The 27,050-nt window shown below is 42.3% G+C and overlaps 1 non-coding gene across 1 annotated transcript; it reads right to left on the minus strand.

Moving 5' to 3' along the window:
* Positions 1 to 7,172: 7,172 nt before the first annotated feature.
* On the minus strand, positions 7,173 to 7,279 carry LOC122644400. The gene has a single exon (XR_006330331.1). It is a non-coding gene; the product is annotated as a small nucleolar RNA R71 (small nucleolar RNA).
* Positions 7,280 to 27,050: the final 19,771 nt, after the last annotated feature.

The raw sequence follows: 27,050 nt of genomic DNA on the forward strand, positions 1-27,050 counted from the left end.
GCCTCATTGTGGAGCCAATGGCTATTGCATTTATGGTTTTAGTGCACAGTATTGGAACGGCTATCGATCTACTAAAAAACCGATATGATATTAGATCGGTATCAGCAAGATCAGCTGTATCAGACAAATTTGCCCTTGATCCTCCTTTAAAAATAGGTTTTTTGACCATTTACCCCTTGTCTGTACCATGTCATTGATATTGTTAAACCCATGCCCAAAACCCGGTCTGACCATCAGTTTGGTTTGAACTGTGTGTGTAGAATCGGGAGCGGAGTACGCAAGAAACTTGTAGGCCATGATACTCAAGCCATCCCACAAGATTGTCAACCATGATATGGGGAAAGTCGTCGAAGATAGGTTCATCGACAAAGACAGGGGGAAGTTCGTCTATGAAGGTGCATTCTTGGAATTCCCTCATTTTGAAGACCCGCAAAGCCCGCACCTGAATCGCCCATATCCTCATAGCAATGATTGGGAGTAAGTCGCCATCCGATATTTCATGTCTATGCATGATCATTATTATATATAAATACTGATTGGGTTCTAGGACCTTTTTTTTTAGAATTAAGTCTGAGCCATGGGCCCAAGTGGATCCAAAGGCCCAATGACTTAAATTAGACCTAGGACTTATACCATCCAAACAGCCCTTAACTAATTGGACCTAAAATTCAATACCCAACCAAACATGGCCTAATGCTAAAGTGAGGTAAATAGTGGCTAAACCACTATTCACCTCACAATAGAAACCCTACATCAATTGGAGTGAAAGAAGGGAGAAGAAAGAAGAAGAAGTGTAGTGAAAGAGAAAGAAGGGGACGTAGCTCAATCTACTTGCTAATACCTTGGTGAGCATTCTGTCTCTCTCTCTCTTTATCATATCACTTTCTCCCCTTGTTTACTCATTTAATGTGGGATTTGGTTATGAATCTCCTACCATTAATGGTCCCACCAACCTTAGAGTGGAACCATTAATGGAAAGGGGATTTATGACAGCAAGTGTAGACCAAATAAGCCCTTATTGTTTCACTTTAATCCTTCTTGATTGGAACCCCAACTTCTATGGATAAACTCTAGATTTGAGACTAATGGTTTGGGGGATCTCTCTACCTAGAGGGGAGTAATACTCATAGAACTTGGATTGAGACACATTGAGAGCCTTACGCTTGTCCCCACAACTTTAATGGCCTTCCCCTTTGGACTCTTCAAGACCTTGGTACCGAAACCATAAAATGACCCTTGGATCGTGACCCACCATGGGGTTGGAGTCCGAACCCTTGAATGGGGTAATACTCATGACCAAGAAGCCTCTAAAGAACCCTAGGTATACCCCATTTTAGCTCAAACCCATAGAACCCAAAACCATTCTCGGAATGGTGTTGACAGTAGGACCGACATGAACAAATAGGAGTGACAAGTAGATGCATTTGCCTATGAGCACCAAACCTTCATGCCTGTTAGCTACTGCCAAGGATAGGCAGGAGCTTCATGCCGGTGGAAGATTTGTTGTTCATGCCAGTGACCCTGTTTCAGCCCTACTTGACCTCTTTTGGGACTCCACCTCTTATGGTCCTAAACACTAGTCTAACCACACATCGTACACCCTCTTTAGGTTGACTCACTCGGCTTGGGGGCATACTAGTGCGAGGGACAGAGAATTTGGTATTGATCGCCAATTCGAAAGACTCATTATTAAAAACTAATTCGAGGATCAAGGTGAGTGAGTTAGGCATTTGCCTTAATTTAAGGAATGTTTGTGTCATGTTATGTGAATGCCATTCATGCATGTTTGCAATATGATATTATTATTGTTAAGATATATGATGATATATGTATATAGATGTTGATAGGACTTTATATTCTTATCTTAAGATATTACTATTACTTATGGCACTGTGGTGCGGATGATATCGGATTTGGTTATGGGACTCGGGTGCTGGTCGGTGCGGGACCTGGGATTTCCATATTGTGGATCAAACGCATGGCATGTAGGTTTAGGTTTTGGTAACGGGATCCAAGTTCTGGAGGGTGCTGGGCTTGGGATTGTCATATTTATAATTGCATTAGAGTTGTCTACTACATTAGGTGGAAAAGGGGTGGTGACTAGCCGACCGCCTTTGGTAATCGCATCCCGTACTTGTATGTGTAAGTATAGGCTAGAGGGGCGAGAGGATAGCCGACCGATCGTATTTCGGTATCTATGGACTCGGCCTCTGGCCTATGCTTGTGCGTATCATACTCATACAATAGATGCATATTGGTTAGGATAACAGTATACCCGGTACTATGACCCTTATCGACAGGGGTTTAGGAGTCTATCAAACCCATGAGTCTCGACCGCTATTCGAGGTACACTCACCGAGAAGTTCGGGAGCCGATTGTCATCGGGCCAAATGCCAGGACAGGGTAATACGCTTGGTGAAGACTATTTCTATAGGCTTCCGTCGCAACTCAAGTTTTGTAATCGTCGGATTACCATTTGTTTATGGTACCGACACTGGGGATGCTACTTAGGGCATTGCTATAGTACTATACTTGACTTAGCTGTGTTGTTAGATGGATAACAATGAAACTATACATCATCATACATTCATGCAGCATGATTGTAAACTATATGTGGTATCCGTCCATCATGTACGGTTTGCAGTCAACCTCATTCATTACTTTTTATGCTTGCTAGTGTGGCTTAGCCACTCATTAGGCTTAGTGGAGCTCATTCCTTGAGGAAACATATTTTTAGATGATGCAAGTACTTTCGAGCATGGTGGCACGGAGTACGAGTCTCCCACTATAGGTTATGATGATTGGTGGACCCTGGAGATTGTGGAGTATGGACCAAAGTGCTACTGCGAGGTGTGTTCCCGAAGGAACAGTGATTATAACCGTGTGGCTGTCTTTTGATACACTTTGATGCAGTTACTTTTTGGTTCTTAGTGTATTATTTTGCTTTCCTATAATGAGAGGTGTATTGTATAAACCATAGGTATAATACATAAGTCTTGATGAGAAAGGTCTTATTGATGTTGCTAAACACTGTTAATTATATGTTACAATGTAGTTTCCGTCGACTTTGATGGCAATTATGTTAATACTTTCATTATTGATCTATTACTTGTTGTTGTGAATGAGTTAGTCTATGACACTACATCAGTGATTCTGGTGATTGTTGAGCATATTTGTATGCCTCGGTTGCATTTCCAGTGGTTCAGGGATGGGGGTGTAGTAGCTTGGTATCAAAGCGTGATGCTCACCTTAGCACTAACTTGAGGTTCACACTACCTGATTTACTCTACACTAGGGTTAAACATTAAAAGCCTCATCAATATGTAAGTAATAATAGAACAAACGAGACAATAGAAATTAGACTAATTATAGAGTTGTTGCATTGATAAGGTAAATTGAAGTAAAGAATCCCAACAGAACAAAAAAAAAAATTAGGTAAAAGAAAGGAAATTATATGTCGAATCCTAGGAGTTACATAAAAAGTCATAAGTTGGTATTCCCGATACAAAAGCCATCAACAACAACAACAACAACCATAACCTTATCCCAACTAAATGGGGTCGGCTACATGGATCCGAAAGGGCCAAAAAAAAAAAAGAAGAAAAAAAGTGGGGGGTTGATTTAAGCATTAGTCAAAGCAGCATCCCAGGAACATCCCATTACGCGGGATCGGCTACACGAGTCCTTGACCTCCAAACAACTCTATCCGCGGTCATACTAGAATCTAGCCCTACCATATGCATATCCTTTCTTACCACTTCTCCAATAGTCATTTTAGGTCTGCCCCTACCTCTTTTAGTTCCTTCCAATTGAATCTGGTCACTCTTTCTTACTGGTGCATCCGTGGGTCTCCTTTTTACATGACCAAACCATCTCAAGCGGCTCTCCCGAAGTTTATCCTGGATTGGTGCGACTCCCAATTCAGTTCTAATGCAAACATTTCTTACTCTATCTCTCCTGGTCTTGCCGCACATCCTCCTTAGCATCCTCATCTCCGCTACACTCATCTTATCTATATGACTCTTCTTAACTGCCCAACATTCCGCCCCATAAATCAAAAGCCATATAGGCAACAAAAAATGAGAACAACTCCTAAATTGTCATCACTAATATGCTGATGGTAGAGGTGTGCCAGGAGAGTCAGGATGCCTCGAACGATGCCCCACACGAACCACCTTATCGTGGATAGCTTGGTAAAGACTCTGAAGCTCTCTGATGTCGGCGGCATTGCTCTGCCCAACCTTAGACAATGTGGTAAGCTAAGCAGCAATGAATCCCAAACTAGGCTCTGCTAGATGAGGCCTTGGCATCGTGCCTGATGAGCACATTTATGTGTGAAATCTTAGGGCATAAAGCATACATTTTACCACATTGGGCAGAGTTACATCGGTGCTTTCTTGTAATTCTCAGGTTTTAGGTGAATTCTTGTGAAAATGGAGCAAAAGATGCTAAGAATAGCCGAAAGCGCCCAGGAGTCGAGAAAATCAAGTTTGGATTGAGCACTGAAAGAATCACGCCAATCAATCAAATTTGAATGTGATTACAGTGGGCCTCTTAGCATAATTTTGAGGTGTTAATAGTATGGATACGTAGCCCGTCGAGTCAACTTCACAACGGTTCAAACGGCACTTGATTCCGAGTTGAAACGAAGAAGTTACGGCCGTTTCTGTGGATATGGGTTTATTTGTAATTATTGACAGTTAGTCAGAGACAAAATAAAGCAAAAGTTCAGATTCTAGGGGCCTTAGTGCAAATATCAGAAGTTATCTTTCTATCAGCCGAAAGATTCCATTTGGAAGGCTCTGGAGCAGTCCAACTTCAACTTGAGATATTTTAAGCTCCCAAACTCCAAATTGGACAAAATTTGGGTCTATTTTGGGTGATTTTTCGTAAGGAATACAACAGTGAGACCCATATAAGCATCCCATGCTCCACGTTTTTTGAAGGACATATTTGACATTTCATTAATTGTGAGTGAAATCCTAGTCATCACCCTTGCTCTCTCTCTCCTCCAACTTTCCAAGGACACTTTTGGAATTCTACTTGGGATAGATTTCTTTTGAAAGATATTCTCTCATCTATGGAAGGTTGAAAGGTCAAAGATACCTTGATCTCATTGCTTGGAGAAGATATCTACAAAGAAAAGGAAGCACAAGTTAGAATTTGAAAGTTACTTTTTAATAAATAGAAGGTTTATGTATCTAGGATTCTTTTCTCTCCCTCTTTCTATTTTTTTTTTCTTTTTTATTGGGATTCAAGGCAATGTAAAGGAGGAAGGAGAAGAGAATATTATCTTTTCTTAGGGAATATTTCTCCTGCACTTCCCTCTTCTCTCTTCTCCTCTCTTCCCCCTATAAATACCCCTACCCTCTCCTTTGTAATGTTGCTCATTCACTTAGTGAAATTTCTTCTCTTTTTTTCCTTCTAAATTGTGATTTTTAGCTTTCTAGTTTTTAGTTTTGGTTTCATAAGATTAGTTCTTCCAAGTTTTTAGTTTTGATTTCATAAGATTAGTTCTTCCAAGTTTTTAGTTTTGATTTCATAAGTCTAGTTTAATGGTGGTAATAGTTTTAGTCTAAAGCTTCCTAGTCTAAATTCCTATATTGATGACAAGACTTGGAGATTTAGCAGAGGAAACCATGGTAAGTTTATTCAAGTATTCATGCAAGCAAGTTCAGTCCGGTTCAAGCACATCAATGTATCTCATTCTCTAAACCCTTAATCTCATTGTCCCTCTCCTCTATCTCTCTCTATCTTCTTCTTCTTCTCCCTCTATTTCTTTTATTTTTTTATATGGTTATAGTTTGTGGATGCACTTTTATTCCTTTATTCCTTTTTATGTGGTTATTATATATGGCTGCATTTTTATTCCTTTCAATTTGCGTTAGTTTGATAAGTTAGATGCTCATGTGTTAGGACATCAATTTAATCCCTTAATTTTGTTAGATGCTTATGAGTTAGGATGCATTAATTTTCATTACTTTAATTAGTTTAATTTAACACTTTAATTTGGTTCACTTTGCATTATTTTTAAGTTAGTTAAATAGAGTGGCGTATATCTCCTCGTGTTCGACCCGTAGCTACGATTGACCCGTACGCTTGCAGTATTATTTTAACTCAAACAAGTTTTTGGCGTCGTTGTCTGGGAGATTATTGACCACTTTATTTTTCTGATTTTTAAGTAGTTCGAAGTGCTTTAATTTGCTCTCTTTCTCTTCCTTTTTTTTGAAAAAAAAAAAAAAAAGTTTTGAAAACCTCTTCTTGTTTCTCTTCTGTTTCAAATAGTGTGCGCCCAATCTAAAGTCCTTCATATGCTCCAACCCTTCATCTTTTGGTGTCCCTCATAGGATTAAGTTACCTATGCTGCTACATCTTGACTTGGTTGGGTGGTTTGGCATGTGACTTATCTTTGGAGGTGACCACTATTGATAAAATGAAAGCGACATAGTGAGAGATTTTGGAGACAAAAACGTATAGTAGTCCTCCACCCTACATTAGAATCCACTTGGAGTTGCACATAGGTGGCTGTAGAAGACTATACGAGTTCTCTTGCTATCAACCTATATGGCATCCTTACAGCTTTGGAACCGTTGTTTCGATTCTTGAGGGATAGATGCACTATCTACCTTGGGCTCCCTCTTGTTTTTAGTATTTTTTTCTTAAGTCTTTTATTTTTCTTAAATTTTTCTAAAGGAGACCTCATATCTGTTTAGGTGGCTATGGTATAGACTTGTGATTCATCTAATTGTCTTATTAGAATACCACCTTCTCCACTACCCTTAACCCCACCTTTGACCATGGGTGACCAACAACCCAAGACTCTTAAGGATAGATTTTACCTTACTAAGGCTGCACAGCCTTCTTGCATCAACTTACCACCTATAACAGGAAACACTTATGAACTCAAGACCAACTTCATTAGCATGCTACCCCACTTCCATGGGATGGCCAATGAAGATGCATATCTCTTCCTTAGGGAATTTAAGGAGATCTGTGTTCTAATTAAGGTTCAGAATTTGACTGATGATGCAGTTAGGCTTAGGTTTATACCCTTTGCCTTGAAAGACCAGGCCAAGAAGTGGCCCTATGGACTGCCAACAAATTCCATTAATACATGGGATGAGTTCACCATTACCTTCTTGAGAATTTTTTTTTCTCTTTACAAGACCAGTAAACTCAAGAGTGACATACTCTAGTTTAGGCAGAAACCACAAGAGTCCTTTTCTAAATTCATGGAAAGATTCAAGGACCTCCTTTTAGAATGCCCTCACCATGGTTTTGACTTGTGGTAACTATGCCAAATTATTTGTGAGGGCATTGACTTTCAGACCAAGCAACTTTTAGAGTCCATGTGTCCTGCAGGCTTTACCTCTTTTTTAATGATAATGATGCCTGGACATTCTTGACCAATTTGGCTGAAAAGATTAGGGAGTGGGAATCTTCCCAAAAGGCTGAAAGAACCACAAAGGGGTATCTCATTGAGGGTGTGCCAGCCAAAGAGGCCAAACTTGACAGCCTCATCAAAAGGTTGGAGTCCATAATCCCTAAAGAGCCTATGCCAGTTCACCAGGTCAACCATGTGTCAATATGCAGTTGGTGCCATACACTTGGACATCTTTTGGAGGAATGCCCCAACACCTTTGTGGGTAATTTCAACACTGAGAATGTGAGTGCTCTCTACCAAAATAACCCATATAGCAATACTTATAATCCAAGATGGAGAAATTACCCCAATTTCTCTTGGAATCAAGGGAACCAAGTAGACCCATCAAACTTTAACCATCAAGGCCAACTTGGTGTTCAAAGGCCCAACTTTGCATCACAAAACCAAGGGATGTCTCCTAACCCCTTTCCCCTCGTCTTCATTCAGGACCCACTATGAATTCTACTAGGCCTCCTCTCCTTGCCCCTTATCAGCAACCCCGAGGGTTTACCAATACAGGAGAGGCAACAAGAATAATTGAGTTGGAGAAAAACATGGCCCTTCTCATGACAAGCCATAATAACATGAAAAAACAACTCACCCAGCTTATCACAATCTTGCATGAGAGGAAAACAAGAAAGTTACCTAACCAACCTGAGCCAAATCCTAGGCATCAGGTTCATATTCAGCAAGGTACCCAAGCTCCTCCACTTAATGTTGTACAAGGGTAACAGCTTCAAGGGCCCTCCAGCCAGGTTAATGCTATATATGCTTTAAGGAGTGGCCATGAGTATCAACAGGCTAGTACACCTCAGTCTTTACTAGCTCATACTCCTGTTGACTCTCCCCCTTCTGAAGAGGTCATTGTAGTGCCTACTGTTCCAGGTTCGTCTGATGAACCTGAAGAAATTCCAGATGATTTGGTTGAGGAAACTAAAGATGATTCTGTTGAGGAAGTTAAGAAGACCAACCCTGAAAGAATTTATACCCCACCTGTCCCTTTCCCAAATAGGTTGGTTAGCAAGAAGTCTCCTTCTGTGGAGAAGATATTGGATGTGTTCAAACAGGTTCAGATAAATATCCCCTTGTTGGATACCATTGCCCAGATCCCCGCTTATGCTAAAGTCCTCAAAGATTTATGCACCCAAAAGTGGACCACCAATGGGCCCAGAAAGGCATTCTTGGCTGCTAACATTAGTTCTCTCATCTCACAGCCAGTAGCAGCCAAGCATAAGGATCCTGGTAGCCCCACCATCTCTTGCACTATAGGCAATACCACTATTGATCATGCCTTATTGGACCTTGGTGCAAGTGTGAACCTCTTACCCTTTCATGTCTACCAACAACTGGGATTGGGAGAACTGAAACCCACCAAAATCACTCTTCAGCTTGCAGATCGGTCGGTTAAAGTTCCTAAGGGAATGATTGAGGATGTCCTGTTGAAGATTGGGGAATTTATTTTTCATGTGGATTTTATTGTTTTAGATACCCAACCTACTGTTGACTTCAAGGACCAAATCCCTATCATCTTGGGTAGGCCATTCCTAGCTACTAGTAATGCTTTAATCAATTGCAGGAATAGTCTCATGAAATTATCTTTTGACAATGCTTCTGTTGACTTCAATGTGTTCAGGTTGGGCAAGCAGCCTGATATGGATGAAGAGGTGCATATGCTTCAAGGATTTCCCGATGATATTGATATTTTCTTTAAGATTGATTTTGATTCGGGATTTTAAGAATGTAAGCAGGAATTAGAGGGTGTTGATGATACCCCCTTATCTGAGGTCTGGAGCATCCAACCACCTTTGGAGTCCCTTGGACCCCTATCCACCTCCATTCCCAAACCCTCTAATATTGAGCCCCCATATTAGAGTTGAAGGCATTGCCCTCCAACCTCAAGTATGCCTTCCTAGGGCCAGATCATACTTTCCCTATTATTATTGCTTCTGATTTGACTTCTATTCAGGAAGAAGAGTTGATTAAGCTTCTAAAGGACCATAAGGAAGCCATAGGTTGGACCATGTCTGACATCAAAGGTATTAGTCCCTCTATTGTTCAACATCATATTCATCTGATGGAGAGTTCCAAACCTTCTAGGGAATCCCAAGAAGGGCTAATCATGTGATGAAAGAGGCCATCACGAAAGAGATCCTAAAGTGCTTGGATCATGACATTATTTATCCTATTTCTGATAGCCAATGGGTGAGTCCTGTGCAGGTTGTGCCTAAGAAAGGAAGAGTCATTGTAGTTGAGAATGCCAATAATGAGTTGATTCCAACCCGTATCCAAACGGGATGGAGAGTGTGCATTGACTACAGGAAACTGAATGCGGCAACATGGAAGGACCACTTTCCCTTACCTTTTATTGATCAGATGTTAGAGAGACTAGCTGACCATGAATATTATTTTTTTCTTGATGGTGATACAGCCTATAACCAAATCCCTATTGCTCTAGAGGACCAATACAAGACCACTTTCACATGCCCTTATGGAACTTTTGCTTACCGGCGTATGCCTTTTGGGCTTTGCAATACCCCTGCTACATTCCAAAGGTGCATGATGAGTGTCTTTTCTGATATGGTAGAGCACTTCTTAGAGGTGTTTATGGATGATTTTTCTATTCATGGCTCTACCTTTTCTAATTGCTTGCATCATCTCTCTTTGGTTCTCAAAAGATGTATAGAAAAGAACTTGGTCTTGAATTGGGAGAAGTGCCACTTCATGGTGAAGTAAGGCATAGTTCTTGGTCACATTCTGTCCAAAGAGGGGATTAAGGTTGATAGATCTAAGGTGGACCTCATTGCCAATTTACCACCACCCAAGAGTGTGAAGGACATTAGATCTTTTCTTGGCCATGCAGGCTTTTACAGAAGATTCATAAAGGATTTTAGCCAGATAGCTAGACCTCTCACTTCCCTTTTAGTAAAGGATTGCCCATTTGATTTTTCTCCTGAGTGTCATAAGAGTTTTGAGCAATTGAAAAGAGCATTGACCTCAGCCCCCATTATACAAGCTCCAAAATGGATAGTGCCATTTGAGCTTATGTGTGATGCCTCTGATTTTGCTATAGGGGCTGTTCTTGGGCAAAGAATTAGCAACTTGCCCCATGTGATTTATTATGCTAGTAGGACTCTTGATGATGCACAGCTTAATTATACAACCACTGAGAAAGAATTTTTAGCTGTTGTGTTTGCTTTAGAGAAATTTAGGCCCTACTTGGTTGGATCACATGTTATTGTTTACACTGACCATGCAGCTATCAAAATATTATGCAGAAGAAAGATGTCAAGGCTCGTCTCATTAGGTGAGTCCTTTTGCTGTAGGAATTTGATCTGAAAATTAGGGAAAAGAAAGGTAGTGATTGTTTGATTATTTGGTTGCAGACCATCTATCCCGGTTGCCTAATTCCTTGACTGTTGATTCTCCAGTCAACGAGAACTTCCCTGATGAGTATCTGATGGCAGTGTCTAGTGAACCTTGGTTTGCTGACATTGTCAATTATCTGGTTATGGGTGTGACACATGCACATTGGTCCACCTAAGATAAAAATCATTTCTTTTCACAGGTAAAATATTTCTTTTGGGACGATCCTTATCTCTTTAAGACTTGTCCGGATCAAGTAATCCGAAGATGTGTTCCTGATCATGAGCAACAATCTATCTTATCTTTTTGCCATGATCAGGCTTGTGGAGGCCACTTTGGGCCTAATAAGACTGCGACCAAGGTTTTACAGTGTAGATTTTATTGGCCTAGTCTGTTTAAATATGCTTTTTCTTATTGCAAGGCATGTCCTTCATGCCAATCTTTAGGGCATCTCACTAGGAGAAATATGATGCCCCTCAACCCAATTCTGGTGGTTGAGGTGTTTAATGTATGGGGTATTGATTTCATGGGGCCTTTCCCTAACTCTTTTGGTAACCTGTACATATTACTTGCTGTGGACTATGTGTCCAAATGGATTGAGGCTATTGCTTGTAAGACCAATGACCACAAGGTGGTTGTGAAATTTCTGAAGGAGAACATCTTCTCTCGTTTTGATACTCCCCGTGCTATCATTAGTGATCGGGGTAAGAAATTTTGTAACTGGCCTTTTGAGGCCCTCATGAGAAAATATGGTGTGATTCACAAGTTAGCCACACCGTACCATCCCCAAACCAGTGGCCAGGTTGAGGTTTCAAATCGGCAGATAAAGTAAATTCTTGAGAAAACCATCAACCCAAACCACAAGGATTGGTCTAACCGGTTGGTAAATGCTTTATGGGACCATAGGACAGCCTTCAAGACCGATCTTAGTCAATCTCCGTACAGTCTGGTATATGGAAAGGCATGTCACTTTCCTGTAGAGATTGAGCACAAGGCCTTTTGGACTATCAAGAAGCTTAACTTTGACCTACCCACTGCAGCTGCCCATAGGAAACTCCAACTATCTGACTTGGAAGAGATTAGGAATGAGGCATATGAGAATGCCCGGATTTATAAGGCGAAAACCAAGGCTTTCTATGATAGGCACATTTTGAGAAAATCTTTTGAGGTAGGCCAGAAAGTTTTGTTGTACAATTCTCATTTGCATATCTTTCTAGGTAAGTTACGCTCTAGATGGGATGGCCCCTATATAGTTCAGACTGTCTATCCTCATGGAGCTGTTGAAGTCCTCAATCCAAGTACAGGAGCTACTTTTAAGGTAAATGGCCAACGTTTAAAGCCATACATTGAGATGCCTACTCTAGTTGAGGAAGAGGTCATGGATCTCCATGAGCCTCTTTACCTTGACCACTGATATCCTGGTATGTATCCCCTCCCTTGTCCTTATTCCTTCTTTTCTGCATGCATTGAGGACACTGCATGAATTAAGTGTGTGGGGGGGGGGGTGTTGGACTTTATTTGTGAATTTTATGAATTTTGATTGTGGCGATGGTTTGGTTATATGTATAAGTCTCTTTGATTGCAAAGCGAGAGAAAGAGGGAATTAGGTTCCCTAGCATGCGAAATAATAAAAAATCCCTTTTCAAGGACGGTAGTTGGTTTGTATCCGGTGAGAGAGATTGAGTTGGAAAATCTGAACATTATTTCATTTGATGGCTAGATTTCTCTATGTATTTTATGGACCCCTTGATCTTTTGGCTAGTAGTTAGTTGAGACCAATTTGTTTTTGGCAAGGCAAGGCATGAAAGTGAATGAAAAAAAAAAAAAAAAAAAAAGAAGAAGAAGAAGAAAGAAACAGAAAGGAAAGTGGAATTCCTTGGGACTATACAGGGCACTGTGCCTCATGAAGCAGGGTGACTTGATCGAAATTCCTTGGAAGGAAACTCAAAAAACTCTTGTATCAATGTCTCAATGTCTTATAGATATATGCAAAAAGCGAAGCTACCAAGTATTTGGGTGTCTGGTGTATGCTCCACCGTGTCATTCAGAGAACAGTAGTGGAGTAGAAATAGAGTTTGTGGTTGAGAAAGAAAAAAAAAAAAGCTTTTGCCTTAATGCCTAAAAAAAGAAAGTATGGTCAACAATACTCAATGCCCAAGTCTTTGGTTCCATCGATGCTATAAGTGGTTTACTTGAAGGTGAGTAGTGTTCAGAAAATATGAGGAGATCCCTTGACCTTGATGCATGCTTGTTACTTGAATTGATGTGGGGCGATAAAATTCAAATGTGGGGGAATCTTTAGCTCCTTGATCTTTAGTTGAGTATTTCTTTGAGATTGTGTGCACTATCTTACTTATGCCATGAGATCAACTATCAACCTATTCATCACACAACACCAAAACCTCAAATCCCAAACCCTAGAATGTAAGAATCGATTATGGCATAGAAGAAGTCAAGAGGTGTGTAAATGGGATGTGGAATATATGCCATATGTATAGAAACTAATTGAGGAGTGATTAGTATGTACACCCAAAAGGTTCGAAAATCTTGGAGAAACTTACCTCAAGATGGATTTGGGAGATGTATTTGAAGTGCCAAGACCCTTAGAAGCTTCGGAGGAGTCGAAAAACACTCTTCTTGGCGCTTGGAAAGCCTCCCCCGTGAACTGGCTAGGTTTTGAAATGAAGGAGATAAAACCCAGGGTTTTTTAAATTTAAAACCCGCACCAGCAGGAATGACCTAGGAGGAGCGGCAGGACCAAGTGCTGGTCCCTGAGACACTTGTTCATGCCGGTGGAATTTCCCAAGGGGGATCAACACATGTGATAGGCAGGAGTCACCAGGCCACCTTTCTACCGGTCATGGCCATGAGGTTTCTGCCGGTCATTAGAAAAAATAATAAATAAAATAAAATGAATATGTACATATAAATATAATGATAATATAAAATAAAATAAAAAAATACGATAAACTTTTATTTTTATCTTTTTATTCTTATTTTTTTTAGAACCTTGTGGGACCCACCCCCTTGTACTATGACATGTATGCATGGTTTAATGTTCTACTCATGCACGATTGGATGCGTGCAATACGATGGTTTCAATTAATTTCATGTACTATTCTAATAATTTCAAGGTTTGTTTCTTTTAGGGATTCGAGATGGTTCAAACTCGACAACAATAAGTCGGGGATCCCGTTGCGCCAAATAATGAGATAGTTGTGAACCCCAACCCAGCCGATCCACTCCCTCCTCTACCTCAAGCTTCCGGCCAGGCCGCTGGAACTTCAGGCACTTCTATTACTCTTCCTCCATGGCCAGGATTATCGGTTCACGAGGTCACCACGCTTGTGAGTGACATTCTTAAAGGCTTTCAGGAGGAACCAAGGTAATATATGGAGAGCATGATGACGTAATCCGAGCAGCGTCAAGAGCATCTCTTGGCCCAAATTGGGGCCCTGTTTCAGGTTACCACTACCGGTCAAGCACCTCAAGTCTGAGCTGCTCCTCCATCACCAGGAGTTCATGCAGGGGTCGCTATACCACCTCCCCCAGGGCTACAAGCTCTACCATTTGGGAACCCGATGATTCCAATAGTTGGACGATTCCAAAAGCTTAAACCTCGCACCTTTGCCGGACTCACCGATTATTTGCTCCTCCCTTCTAAATGGATCCAACAAATAGAAAAGATTTTTGATTTACTGGGTTGGAAGGACGAGCAAAGGATAGCTTGTGCCGGATTTCAACTAGAGGGCGATGCTAAGGCCTGGTGGAAAAGTACTCGACCCAATCTTATGGCTGTTCATCCCAACCTCACTTGGGACCAATTCAAGACCGCCTTCTATGAGAACTATTTCCCTACGAACTTCCAGGAAAAGAAGGAAGCAGAGCTTATGTCACTCATTCAGGGGTCAAAGTCGGTACTAGAGTACCAACAAAAATGTGAGGAATTACACCACTTCGCACCTCCTTATCTTAGAGATGACCAGGGGAAGGCGAGCAGGTTTGAGAGAGGTCTGAGACTCATAACCTCCAACGGTAAGTTGAAGTGATTTAAATGGAAAAATCCATCAAGGACTGACAAAATGAAACTTCTCGCCTGCAGTCCAGTATCGAAATCTTCACAGAGCACTCAAGGGCCTAGCAAGTATCCTTGGCCTTATTATGTGAACCATGTGCCATTTCAGTATAGGAGGCCTGAGGCACCTCAACCCACCAAGTCTGCATAGTCGTCAGCTGCATCCCAACCATCCATACCCGGAGCCCATTGTTACGACTGTAGCCAGTACGGGCACTCTTCCAAATCTTGCCCGGGCAAGAAACCGGAATCGTCACATCCTTTATCTCGACCACCTATGTCCTATCTTGTCAGTCGAGCCATTCAGCCTTACACAGGCAACAGGTTGCCCGGGCAGGTGTATGCTATCACCAAGGAAGAGGCGGAGAGTGCACCAGGAGTGGTGACAGGAATGACAACTACCTCATCAAAAATAATTTTTACTTATCTTTTCCTTTTGAGAATTCACCTAGAGGGGGGGTGAATAGGTGAAGGTAGGGAATTATAAAAAATTAAGGAAATAACCAAGGAAAGACAAGTAATAAATCAAAAATGACACAAGAGATTTATAGTGGTTTGGCCAATACTTGCCTACATCCACTCCTCTCACCTGAGAGAGAATTTCACCAAATCGAATCTTGAGTAAGAGCAAGAGAACTCGTACAAATCTTGAGAAGTGAGCAAGAGAACTCAATCAACAACTAATCTTGACTTAATGAGCAAGAGGACTCAATTTACTCTTGATTTCGAGTAAGAGAACTCAACCTACTTATAAAAAGTAAAAGTAATACTAAAGGATTAGAGTTACCTCAAACCTTAGTAAAGTTTTGTTACCTTTCAATCCTTGACTCTTAATGCAAAGTGAATGAAGGAAGTTTGAGAGAGTGAATGCCTTGAATGGATGCTTGAATTTTAACTTGAGAGTAACTTGTTTTTGGAGGCTCTTGATTATGATTAGCAGTGGTGTTTAGAGCCTTAAACAAGTGGGTATTTATAGGCTAGATGGCTTAATTTAATTAGGAATCTAAATTAAGATCGGATTTCAAAAGCCATAAATAATCTAGGATGCTGGATCCCAATCCGGTATGTTGGATTACCTAATTTCCATATACAAGAGAGAAATAACGGTCAAATTTTAATTGTCTTTTATTGATCCGGTAAGCTGGATAGTTATCTGGCATGCCAGATTAGGGTAGTACATAGGCTAAATGTGATCCGGTATGCTGGATCATCATCCAGTGTACTTTGGAGGCCTATTGTAAGCATTTCCCTGAGATTGTAACCAATCTGGTATGCCGTTTATGAATCCGGTATGCCGGATTAGGCAATTTCTGCTGAAATAGGCCATTTCCTATAAGGGTTTGTTTTGGGGGGGGGGTCTCAAAACTAAACAGTCACATCTTTAGGAGTTCATTTAACATCCTAAGGTCATTCTATATGTATGTATGCGTACGTGAGTGCATTACATTGATTGTGACATATATTTACAAATAGATAATTACAAAGTCTTCAATTGTCTTCAATCTTGACAATAAGCTCTTTTGTTAGCCAAGGCCTTTTGTCTTCAAGGTTTGACTCTTTGAATTGACTTCCGTGTCTTTGGAATCATCTTGAGCAGTAGTCTTGTATGCACTTGTATACACTCCCCCTAACTTGGTGCTACACTCTAATCTAAACATCTTACACAAGTGTTAGTCTAAGAGAGGCTTTATTTGTTATCATCAAAACATGACTTGGAGTATATGAGGTCTTTTCCTCAACAATCTCCCCCTTTTTGATGATGACAAATAATCCAAGTAAATAAAATAATAATAGAGCAAATAAGAAAACACTAGAATTACATGCAATGAGTTCCAAACATAAATATTCATTTTCAATTCCAAAGCATAAATATTCCAAACATTGCATTTTATTCCCATATACTTCTCCCCCTTTGGCATTGTCAAAAAGAGGGTGGATACAAATCATGGATTTGGATCAAAAGGTGGAATAGGTGGAATTGAGCTTGATTCACCGGGGAAGGGTGGTCTAGGTCTTTGAGGGGTGATCCCTTGAGGAGTGGCTCCCGGCATATCAAGAGATAGAAAACCAAGATTGAAAGAGAGTTGGTGAACGGCATTTAGGATTTTATCTTGGTGAACATTGAGAGAGTCAAAGCTGGTCTTCACTTCATTGCGAAGAGAAGTCACATCGTCTTGAATTCTTTGTTGACCAAATTCAAGTTCCATGATCCGATTGTTGGCTTCGTCCATGTACTCATCAATGCTAGAGACCCATCCTTGGAGTGATTCCGGTATCCCTTCTTGTGCTTGACGAGGAGGGGGCACAACATCATTCAAGTTTTCTTCTTCTTCAATAAACACATCGGAAGGAGGAGGAATAGCTATGGTGCGAAAGCTATTGCGGGTGATGTGTTGGAAAGATAAAGAAGATTCTTCCTCACGATCAAGATCAATGTCAAAGGCCTGGAATAGGCGAGTGAGGAGCTAGCCATAAGGTAGATTAGTGTGCTTGCGAGGGTGAGCACACGATTCCATATACCTCATAATGAAGTATGGAAGACAAGTAGGGGTATTGGTATAGATACAATAAGTGATATAAGCTTGTGGTGTAAGACACTTATTTCTATCACCACCCCTAGGAATGAAATTATGTTGAACGATGTAAGAGATGACATGAGGAACGAGCCTAAGTCGTCCGGTGACAACGGTCGCTGCATTAGGATCAAATTGTTTGAGGATGAAGGAATACACTTCTTCATGGTTTATCAAGTCTCCAAAGTTGGCATTCTTCGGAGTCCAAAATATGGAAGGGCCATCATTAGGAATTTGAAAGATGCGGGCAAGGTCATCAAGAGAGTTCTATGTGAGTACTTTTCACATAGGAGTGGAGTATCAAACCTTTTTCTGCCCCACTAAAGTAAAGGTTGGCATAGAAGTATTTGACAAGGTAGGGGTAGCAAGGGTCCGAGATGTTGAGAAGAGGTTCTCAATCGATGTCTTTGAACCTTTCTTTAAGCCGAATGCTATTGAAGGAGAACATGTCAACCTCACATCCTTCTTCTATTTTTCGGGCAAGGTAGAGAGGCCAATTTTCATGGCATTCCCAGATCAAAAAAGTTGATCTTCTCCTTTGGCATAAGACTGTCTTGAAGAGCCTCCTCTTCCTTTGGTCCTTCCTCTTTTAGAAGGTTGAATCTCGGCCATTGTCCCCTTACCTCTTCGACTCATTGTGAAGGAGAGAGTTGAAAGAGAGAAAAGAGAGAGAATAAAAAGAGAAATGCTTGACAATGTGAAATCAAAGTGTAGGACAATATTTGAGTGAACAGTGAATAGGAAAATGACAAAAGTGAGCTTTAATAAGGCATAAAATTCAGTTTAACAGCTATAAAACGGTCATAAAAACTAATCCGGTACATCGTTTCATGATTCGGTATACTGTTTTAAGTCCAACGGTTATAAAAACAGCCATATTTGCTGAACTGGCATACCGTTTGACAATCCAGTATACCGTTTCAGCAGAAACAGTAGCAAAATCACAGTTAAATAGTATGAATAATTTATGCAAAGGGGTCACAAATGCCTAAGTCTCTTCTAAGGGTGAAAAATCTTTCTTCACTTAAGGGTTTTGTGAAGATGTCCGCGAGTTGCTTCTCAGTCTCAATGAAGTCAAGTCTGATTTCTCCTCATTGAGCTGTGTCACGTAAGAAGTGGTGATGGATATCAATGTGTTTAGCTCTTGGGTGTAGAATCAGATTCTTGCTTAAGTTAATTGCACTTGTGTTATCACATTGGATAGAGGAAGTATCAAATCTAACTTTATAATCTTGGAGAGTTTGCCTCATCCATAGCACTTGTGCACATCACCGTCCGGCTGCGATGTATTCGACCTCGGTGGTAGATAGAGCAACAGAATTTTGCTTCTTACTAAACCACGACACCAAACATGATCCTAAGAAGTGACAAGATCCACTTGTACTCTTTTGATCAACATGACACCCGGAAAAATCGACGTCGGAAAAGCTAATAAGGTCAAAGTCATTGTCCATAGGGTACCAAAGTCCAATCCTTGAAGTTCCTTTCAAGTACTTAAAAATTCTCTTTACAATACTCAAATGGGATTGCATAGGTTTGGCTTGAAACCTAGCACAAGCACAGACACTAAACATTATGTCCGGTCTACTAGCCGTTAGGTAAAGTAAATTACCTATCATGTCTCTATATTTGATTGATCAACAGGGGTTCCATCTTCATCCTTGGACAAAGTTACAGATGTACTCATTGGAGTAGCAGATGACTTTTGTCCATTGATGTCAAATTTCTTTAAAAGCTCTTTAAGGTACTTAGTTTGACTGATGAAAATCCCATTAGCGGTCTATTTTATTTGAAGACCTAAAAGAAAATTTAATTCTCCATTAGACTCATTTCAAATTCACTACTCATACATTTACTAAATTCATGGCAAAGTGATTCATTTGTAGAACCAAAAATAATATCATCAACATAGATTTGAACTATAATTAAGTCATTATCCTTATGTTTTATAAAAAGAGTAGTATCAATCTTACCCATTGAGAATCCATTATCAACTAGAAACTTACTTAACCTGTCGTACCAAGCTCTTGGGGCTTGTTTCAAGTCATACAGAGCCTTCTTCAACTTGAAGACATGGTTAGGATACTTTGAATCTTCAAATCCAAGTGGTTGGATGACATATACTTCTTCATTTATGAAGCCATTTAAGAATGCGCTTTTCACGTCCATTTGGTGTAACCTGAAATTCTTATGACAAGCAAAAGCAAGCAACATTCTAATAGACTCAAGTTTAGCTACAGGAGAATAAGTTTCATCAAAGACAATGCCTTTCTGTTGATTATAGCCTTGAGCAACCAGCCTAACTTTGTTTCTAGTTATGTTACCATCTTCATCAAGTTTATTTCTAAAAACCCATCTAGTTCCAATTATCTTGGTGTTTGATGGTTTTGACACTAAGTCCCAAACTTGATTTCTTTCAAATTGAATAAGCTCTTCTTGCATAGAAATTATCCAATTACTATCCAAAAGGACTTCCTTTATGTTCTTGGGTTCAATGGTAGATATGAAAGCAACATTGGAACAAACAATTAGAATTTTACTTCTGTTTGTATGCCTTTCTCAAGGTTTCCAATGATAAGGTCAAGTGGGTGGTCTTTAATAGTCTTTATCTCTTTTGGAAGTTGATGTACTTGATCATTGGGTTCTCCTAAAGAGACACTTTCAGCTCTTTTCCTAATCTCAAGTACTTTATCTTCATCATCTTCTTCTAAGTCTTTATATTTATCCTTGGACATAGATTCATCAAACTTTACATTCATAGACTCCTCCACAACTAGAGTTCTTTTATTGAATACTCTATAAGCTCTACTATTTGTGGAGTAGCCTAGAAATATACCATCAGCCTTTTCTTCAAACTTTCCTAAGTTGTCCTTAGTATTAAGAATGAAACATGCACAACCAAAAACTTTAAAGTAATCAAATTTAGGAAGCTTATTATGAAAAAATTCATAAGAGGTCTTTAGCAGTATAGGTCTTATCAAAACCCAATTTAACTCATAACAAGTGGTGTGAACAGCTTCGGCTTAGAAGTACTTTGGCAAAGAATACACATTGAGCATAGTCCTTGCAGTTTCTTGGATAGTTCTATTTTTCCTTTCAACCACACCATTTGATTGTGGTGTTCTAGGAGCCGAAAAATTATGAGTTATACCTTATTTTCGAAAAAACTCACCAAATTTGTCTATGTTATCAAATTCACCGCCATGGTCACTTTTTATAGAAGTGATCAAGTAACCCTTCTAATTTTGTATTCTCTTGCAAAGAGATACAAACTCCTCATATGCATCGTTTTTATGCTTGAGAAAGAGGGTCCAAGTGAAACGGGAGTAGTCATCTACAATAACGAAGGTATACTTCTTTCTTCCTAGGCTTGTGGTTTGGATAGGTCCAAACAAGTCAAGGTGAAGTAATTGTAGGGGTCTAGAAGTAGCAACAAAATTAATGGCTTTGTGAGAAGCTTTGGTAAGTTTACTTCTTTGACATGCTCCACAAGTGTGTTGCTTATCAAATCTCAACTTAAGTAAATTTCTTACCAAACACTTAGAGGAAAGGGATCTAATTATCTTAGGATTAATATGTCCCAATTTCCTATGCCATAAGGTAGCATCATCATATCTAGAAATAAGGCAAACATCATGAGAGTTTACATTAAATGTGCAAGTATAAACATTGTTCTTGCTACATCCTTCAAGAATTATATTATCATTAGAATCCTTGATCTCACATTTAGAGGTACTGAAATTAACAAAATTACCATTGTTACATAGTTGACTTACACTAAGTAAATTATACTTAAGATTATTAACTAGACTAACGTTGAAAATTACTGTACCTCCAAATTTTATGGATCCGTTACCAATAATTCTTCCTTTGCTGTTGCCTCCAAAAGATACCCATCCTCCTGTTTGCGGCCCAAACCACCTGGTTCTAGTCAGGCTGGGCCAAGGAAGGGCTAGGGCTGGGCACTTTTCATTGGACTGAAAGCAGAGGAGGATGCTGGGACGTGGCTGCACCCTGTCAGTTAGGGGTTGGCCCACGTGTCAGAGGCGCAGGTAGCACTGAGCGCAAAACTGTGCCTCGCGGGGAACGTGAGCAGGAATAGCAAAGGTGGGCCCCACCACTGCCTCGGCAGTAGGAGGTAGAGCAAGTGTGATGGCTTATATGGCAACACTTGATTGGAGTTAAGAGGACATGGACCGAGAAGGATGGCCCTGGTGGGAGCAGTTGTGCAGACTGATAACCGCTGGTGCTTATCTTATATAAGGAAGACAGCGGATCTGGCAGGACACATCTGGCAACCAGCATTTGTTTTGCTTGCTTTACGTTTACTTTTTCGTGTTTCATTTTTACATTCTTTATTGCTGTTCCTGTCATCATTTGAGGCTGAAGGAATGTACAGTCACATACTAAGGGTAACAGGGGTGTACGCACAGAGCTCACACTTGCATCTGGTATGATTGATTAATACATTCATTGTTTCAGTTCATTATTGTTTGTGTCTCAAATTGCTCCCTTTTAGCATAGATCAGTAGCATTTCGGGCTGTAGTCCATAGTTGTTGGCTTAACCCAAAAGACCTTAGAGCTACTCAGGTAGGAGGGAAACCTACTAGCCTGGTGAGGAGTCAGATTAGGCTGTTCTCGGCCTCGTTTGAACCTGCACAAAGGTTTTGGCACGCCCACACTATTCGCACCACATGCGTATCCCCGCATGTGAGTATTAGGGATTTCTATCACCAACACATTTTGGCACGCCCGGTGGGACCCTCATAAGCCAACAACTGCTATGGTCAAGCAAAAGAAAAGACCAGGACGTCCTCGTATTCAGAAGGAAACTATGGTAGACGAACAGATGGAGAATCCCACGGTGGTTGAATTTGCAGACCAAGCTGAGGATGAACCATGCGGTTCACATGGCAGTAATGCTAGCCATAACTCAACGCATCAACTGGCGGTTATGGTGTATGATGCTGTAGACCCCCTTGCGAGTAGTATACAACAGCTTGTGGATGTCTTCAGGCCCATTTTCGATGACTTACGACATATGATGGTTGTGGTCGATAAGTCCATGGCCAGTCAGCAAAGTTAGTTTGAAGAGTTCCATGAAACCCTCGTTGCTTTAAGGCAACAGGTCACGTCAGGGGCAAGACCGAACACGATGGTCACACCACCTGATGGGACTGCCACGGTCGCCGAAGGTAGAGGACTCGAGGTAGGTTGAATAGGCTTGCCAGCTCAGGCCACACATGGCGGCAGCTCGTGCTAAAATCCTATTGTTGGGGACCGACCTAGGGTCAGTCTGCTAGTGACGATTTTCGTCAACCCCTGTATCATGCTGCACCACCCGGTGTCATCAACCCTGTTGGTAGTTACGTGGTTAACAGCCCTCCCACAGGAGTCCCCAGGGGCACTAGTCAGGCAACCGCCTTAGGGGCAGCCAATGTGCCCGCAGGAGCTATCCTAGCTGGGCTGCAGTGGCCAGCCACCGCAAGCACTGCCCAGATAGGGGGCATCAGCCTAGCCCAGGGTACAGTAACACGGCCGCCACAGGGGCAAATGTTGTTCCCTTAGGAGGATACCACCTCTGGGGTGAGGCAATGCAACCACCGGCATGTCTGGGTACAGGCCCGCAGGGGTAAGCATTAGGGAAAGTGGGCCCGAATTTGAACAAAGGCCGGAGGCATTCCCAAACACTCAGCCCGGCCTGGCCTATCATGGTAACCCGTGGCCACCCGATGCGACAGGATTTCCTGTTGCCCATGGGGCACCAGTGGTAATCGACCGGGGAGGGCTGACTAGGATCATCCAGGACAGCATTAACCCTTTCTACAAGATGACCCCATGTCCTGCATACCGAAAGCCCTACCCCGAGTATTTTGAAGTAGTGGACCGCGGGAGGAGCCCTAAGATCTTGGAATTCACCAAGTTCTCAGGCGAGGACAAGGTGTCCACTATTGAACATATCGCCCGTTTCACAGTACAGTGGGGTAATCTGGGCAGATTGGAAGCGGCCATGCTCAGGCTATTTCCTAACTCCCTAACGGGATCGGCCTTTACTTGGTACTTCAATCTACCCGCCAACTCGGTCCGGAGTTGGCAGGAAATGGAGGAGCTCTTTCACACTCAATTCTATCGCACTGAGCCTGAGATCACCATAGGAGACTTGGCCAAAATGACCCAGGAACTGGGTGAGGCCGTCGAGGGGTTCATTACCCGATTCAAGACGGCCAAATATAAATGCCAGACCACTCTACCCGAGGCCGAATACGCAAAGATGGCCTTGGGAGGGCTCAGTTTTGAGCTTCGAAAGAGGTTTGCTAGCCAGTACTTTGCTGACCTTGGACAGTTGGTGCTGTAGGCTGCGCCCTATGACCAACTCCTGAAAGAGGAGGGCCAGCGAAAAGCGGCCTCTATTGGAACGTATTATAAGGATGCCACTGGTCATGCTTTCCTGTTGCTAGGAAATAGTGATAAAAAATAGGTTGATTATGTAGAATTTAAGGTGGATGCTACGAAAATCGCAGAAGGAAAGCCCTATGTGTGTAAGGCCTTGGCCAGGCCGAATGATCAGGCCAAGCAGGCCGAACAATCCAAGACAGCACCCCAGAGAACCTTGGACTCAAAGGTGACATATTCCTTCGACATTTCAAAGGCTGAGTTGATTTTTGACCAGTTGCTCAAGGATAAGCAGATTAAGCTGCCACTAGGGCACCAGATACCACCCAGTCACGAGCTAAAAGACCAGAAATACTATAAGTGGCACAACACTCATACCCATACTGCTACTAACTGTGTGGTTTTACGGAATGCCTTGCAGAAAGTAATTATGGTTGGACGCTTGTAGTTCCCAGGGAAGGAAAAGGGGGTCATGATGGTTGATGAAGACCCCTTCCCAATTAACATGGTCAGCGTTGACTTTTCAAAGATGGCCAGACCAAGATGGAGTATAGCGTCGGCTCTGAATTTTAGACAGAGGAGCAATCCACCCAGGCCAAACCCACTAGCATGATCATCGAGATCTCATTTGAACCCGTGGGCCGCTCCTCTCCATAACCAGGCCAATAGCGGCTGGACAGTTAACAATCTCGAGGTCTCAATGGGCAAAATGGCGCAGGCATGCTTGGCCCCACCCGAGCGGCCTAGGGCGCCTGTCATGGGCCGGTCCAGTAATGTGCCAGCTCAAGCTGAGGAACAGGTCAGGATGCAGAGACGGTGAAGGAGGGGTAAACGGCCCACAGTGGATTCCCGCTATGAGTTTAATCCACAAGGGGAAGTAAGGGGATTAGAAGAGCACGGGACTGGCACACCCAGGTTGAGTGAAGCACCAAGGCTACATCAGGAAGTTTGTCCCAGTTGCAGTCAGCCAATCGGGGGACAACGGAATAGAACCACATCTTGGTCAGGCCAGGCATCGTCCAATCAAGGCACACAGCCTACCCCCGGGGGCCAGAGAGGAGGTTAATCCAACGCTTGCACGAGACAGGAGGCCAGTTTCTCATCAACCAACCCACACTTCCAAGCCATTCGCCAAAGACCGGCGTGGGAGGGTTTCAGTAAGGAGGCGCCTGACATATGAACAATATGGGCTAGACTACTCGTGCTCAGAGTACTCCGGATGTGAGGCCCCTCAACACCATGAAGGCCATGGGCCAAGAATGGTTGTTCCTAAGACAGATGGAGAAGAGTGGAAGGTTGTAAGGCATCCGAAGTTCCCGGCTAGCTTGGATCCAACTCGCATGTCCAGAGCACAGAAAAGAAGGCAACAGAGAAAGAGGGCTGCCCAAAGACGAAACCAGCAGGCCCAGGTCAACGAGGGTAGTGGCATTGCACCCCACATGATCAATTTGAGGGAGGCGTGAGCTCCGGAGAACAAAGCCAGACGATCAACGGGCCAGTAGGGGTAGAAGACCCAAGCCCTGCTATTGGGGAAGAAGGAGCCCTAGAACCAGATGTGTCAGACTACAAGACTAAAGACAACGACCCAGATGTTTTCGGGGATATAGTGACAAGCGCCAGCCCAAGAATTGATAGTGCAGACACTAGTGACCCCATCCACTCGCTGGATATCGACTTCGACGGGCTAGTTGAAATGATGTTCGGTACTATACCAACCCAGGTGCACATCTCGATGGTATATGTCCTGCCAAAGACGTTCCAGTACCAGCTTGGCCAGGTAACGAAACTAGAAGGAGACGTGGACAAAGGGGACTCGCCTCCAGGAGTACTGGGGATAGAACTGGTGCCCACTAAAGAGCAGGATGAGAATAGGGTAGGCTGTGGTGAACCAGACCAGCAAGACTTGATGGATAACGTCAAGACGGTCATAACAAGGGAGACAGAGTATACTTTTGACGCCCCAGTACCACGAGGAAAGGTGGCCGATATATTTGAAGAGCCAACCCGGGAGATGACGTGGCATTTGAAGCCGTTGTATATTCAGTCTCACATGGATGGCAAGCTGGTAGCCAGGGTTTTAGTCGACAATGGAGTAGCAGTGAATATCTTACCCTCAAGGATGATGAAACATCTCAACAAGGATGAGACCGATCTGCTACCCGCTGATGTATCGGTCACGAACTTCCTAGGTGGTTCCACTAGGCCAAGAGGAGTGCTCCCTATCGATCTGAAAGTTGAAGATCAGATGTCCTTGATGGCCTTCTTTGTCATGGATGCTATGGCCAACTACAATGCCCTCTTAGGGCGAGACTGGATCCATGCAAACTCTTGCGTCCCATCCTCTTTACACCAGTTTTTGGTGCTTTGGCATAAAGGGGGAAAGATTGAGTTAGTGATGGCTGACAACCGGCCATTCATGGTCAACGCTAGCCATGCAAAGGCCGTTCTGTATGATGGATGCATAGGCCCTATCCAGTTCACTGGGGCAGATGAACATGGGAAGCCTACATCCCTGGTTACCTCATCCACAGTCTTGGAAGAAGTGTTCCAGTTGAAGGGATCGCAGATAGATGCCCTGCCGAATCTCAGAGAACGATGGAGGAAGACTGACCAAGGTTATTTACGAAGACAAGCCAGAAGATTGTAGCAAACATAATGCACCGGCTGACAGTCGCAAGCCTAGAGCAGAAAATGTCTCACAAAATAGGACAGGTGGCTGAGGTCTCGGCCAAGGAGCAGATGGTGGCTGGCCCTAAAGTTAGGTTGCAGGACTTGCCACCTGCACCGTCGAAGATGGAAGAGACTCTTGCAGAGGTCCAGGATCCGTTGATAGAGATAGATCTAGGAACGGCCGAGGACCACCGGCCTATTTATGTTAGTGGCCTACTCCCACCCGAGTTAAGGGAGAATATTATAAGTTTATTAAAGGAATTCAAAGATTGTTTTGCTTGGGATTATTCTGAGATGCCTGGTCTAGACCGAAAGTTGGTTGAACATCGGTTGCCCATCAAAGATAACTACAAATTGGTAAAACAACTGGCTAGGCGAATGGCACCGGATGTCGTCCTAAAAATCAATGATGAAATCGAACGGTTGGTTAAGGTAGGTTTCATCAGGACCTCCAGGTATGTGGAGTGGGTGTCAAACATAGTTTCGATCATAAAGAAGAATTGGAAGCTAAGAGTGTGCATCAACTTTAGGGACCTGAACAAGACCACCCCC

The sequence above is a fragment of the Telopea speciosissima genome, chromosome 10 (genome assembly GCF_018873765.1).
Source record: "Telopea speciosissima isolate NSW1024214 ecotype Mountain lineage chromosome 10, Tspe_v1, whole genome shotgun sequence".
Classification (NCBI taxonomy): Eukaryota; Viridiplantae; Streptophyta; class Magnoliopsida; order Proteales; family Proteaceae; genus Telopea; species Telopea speciosissima.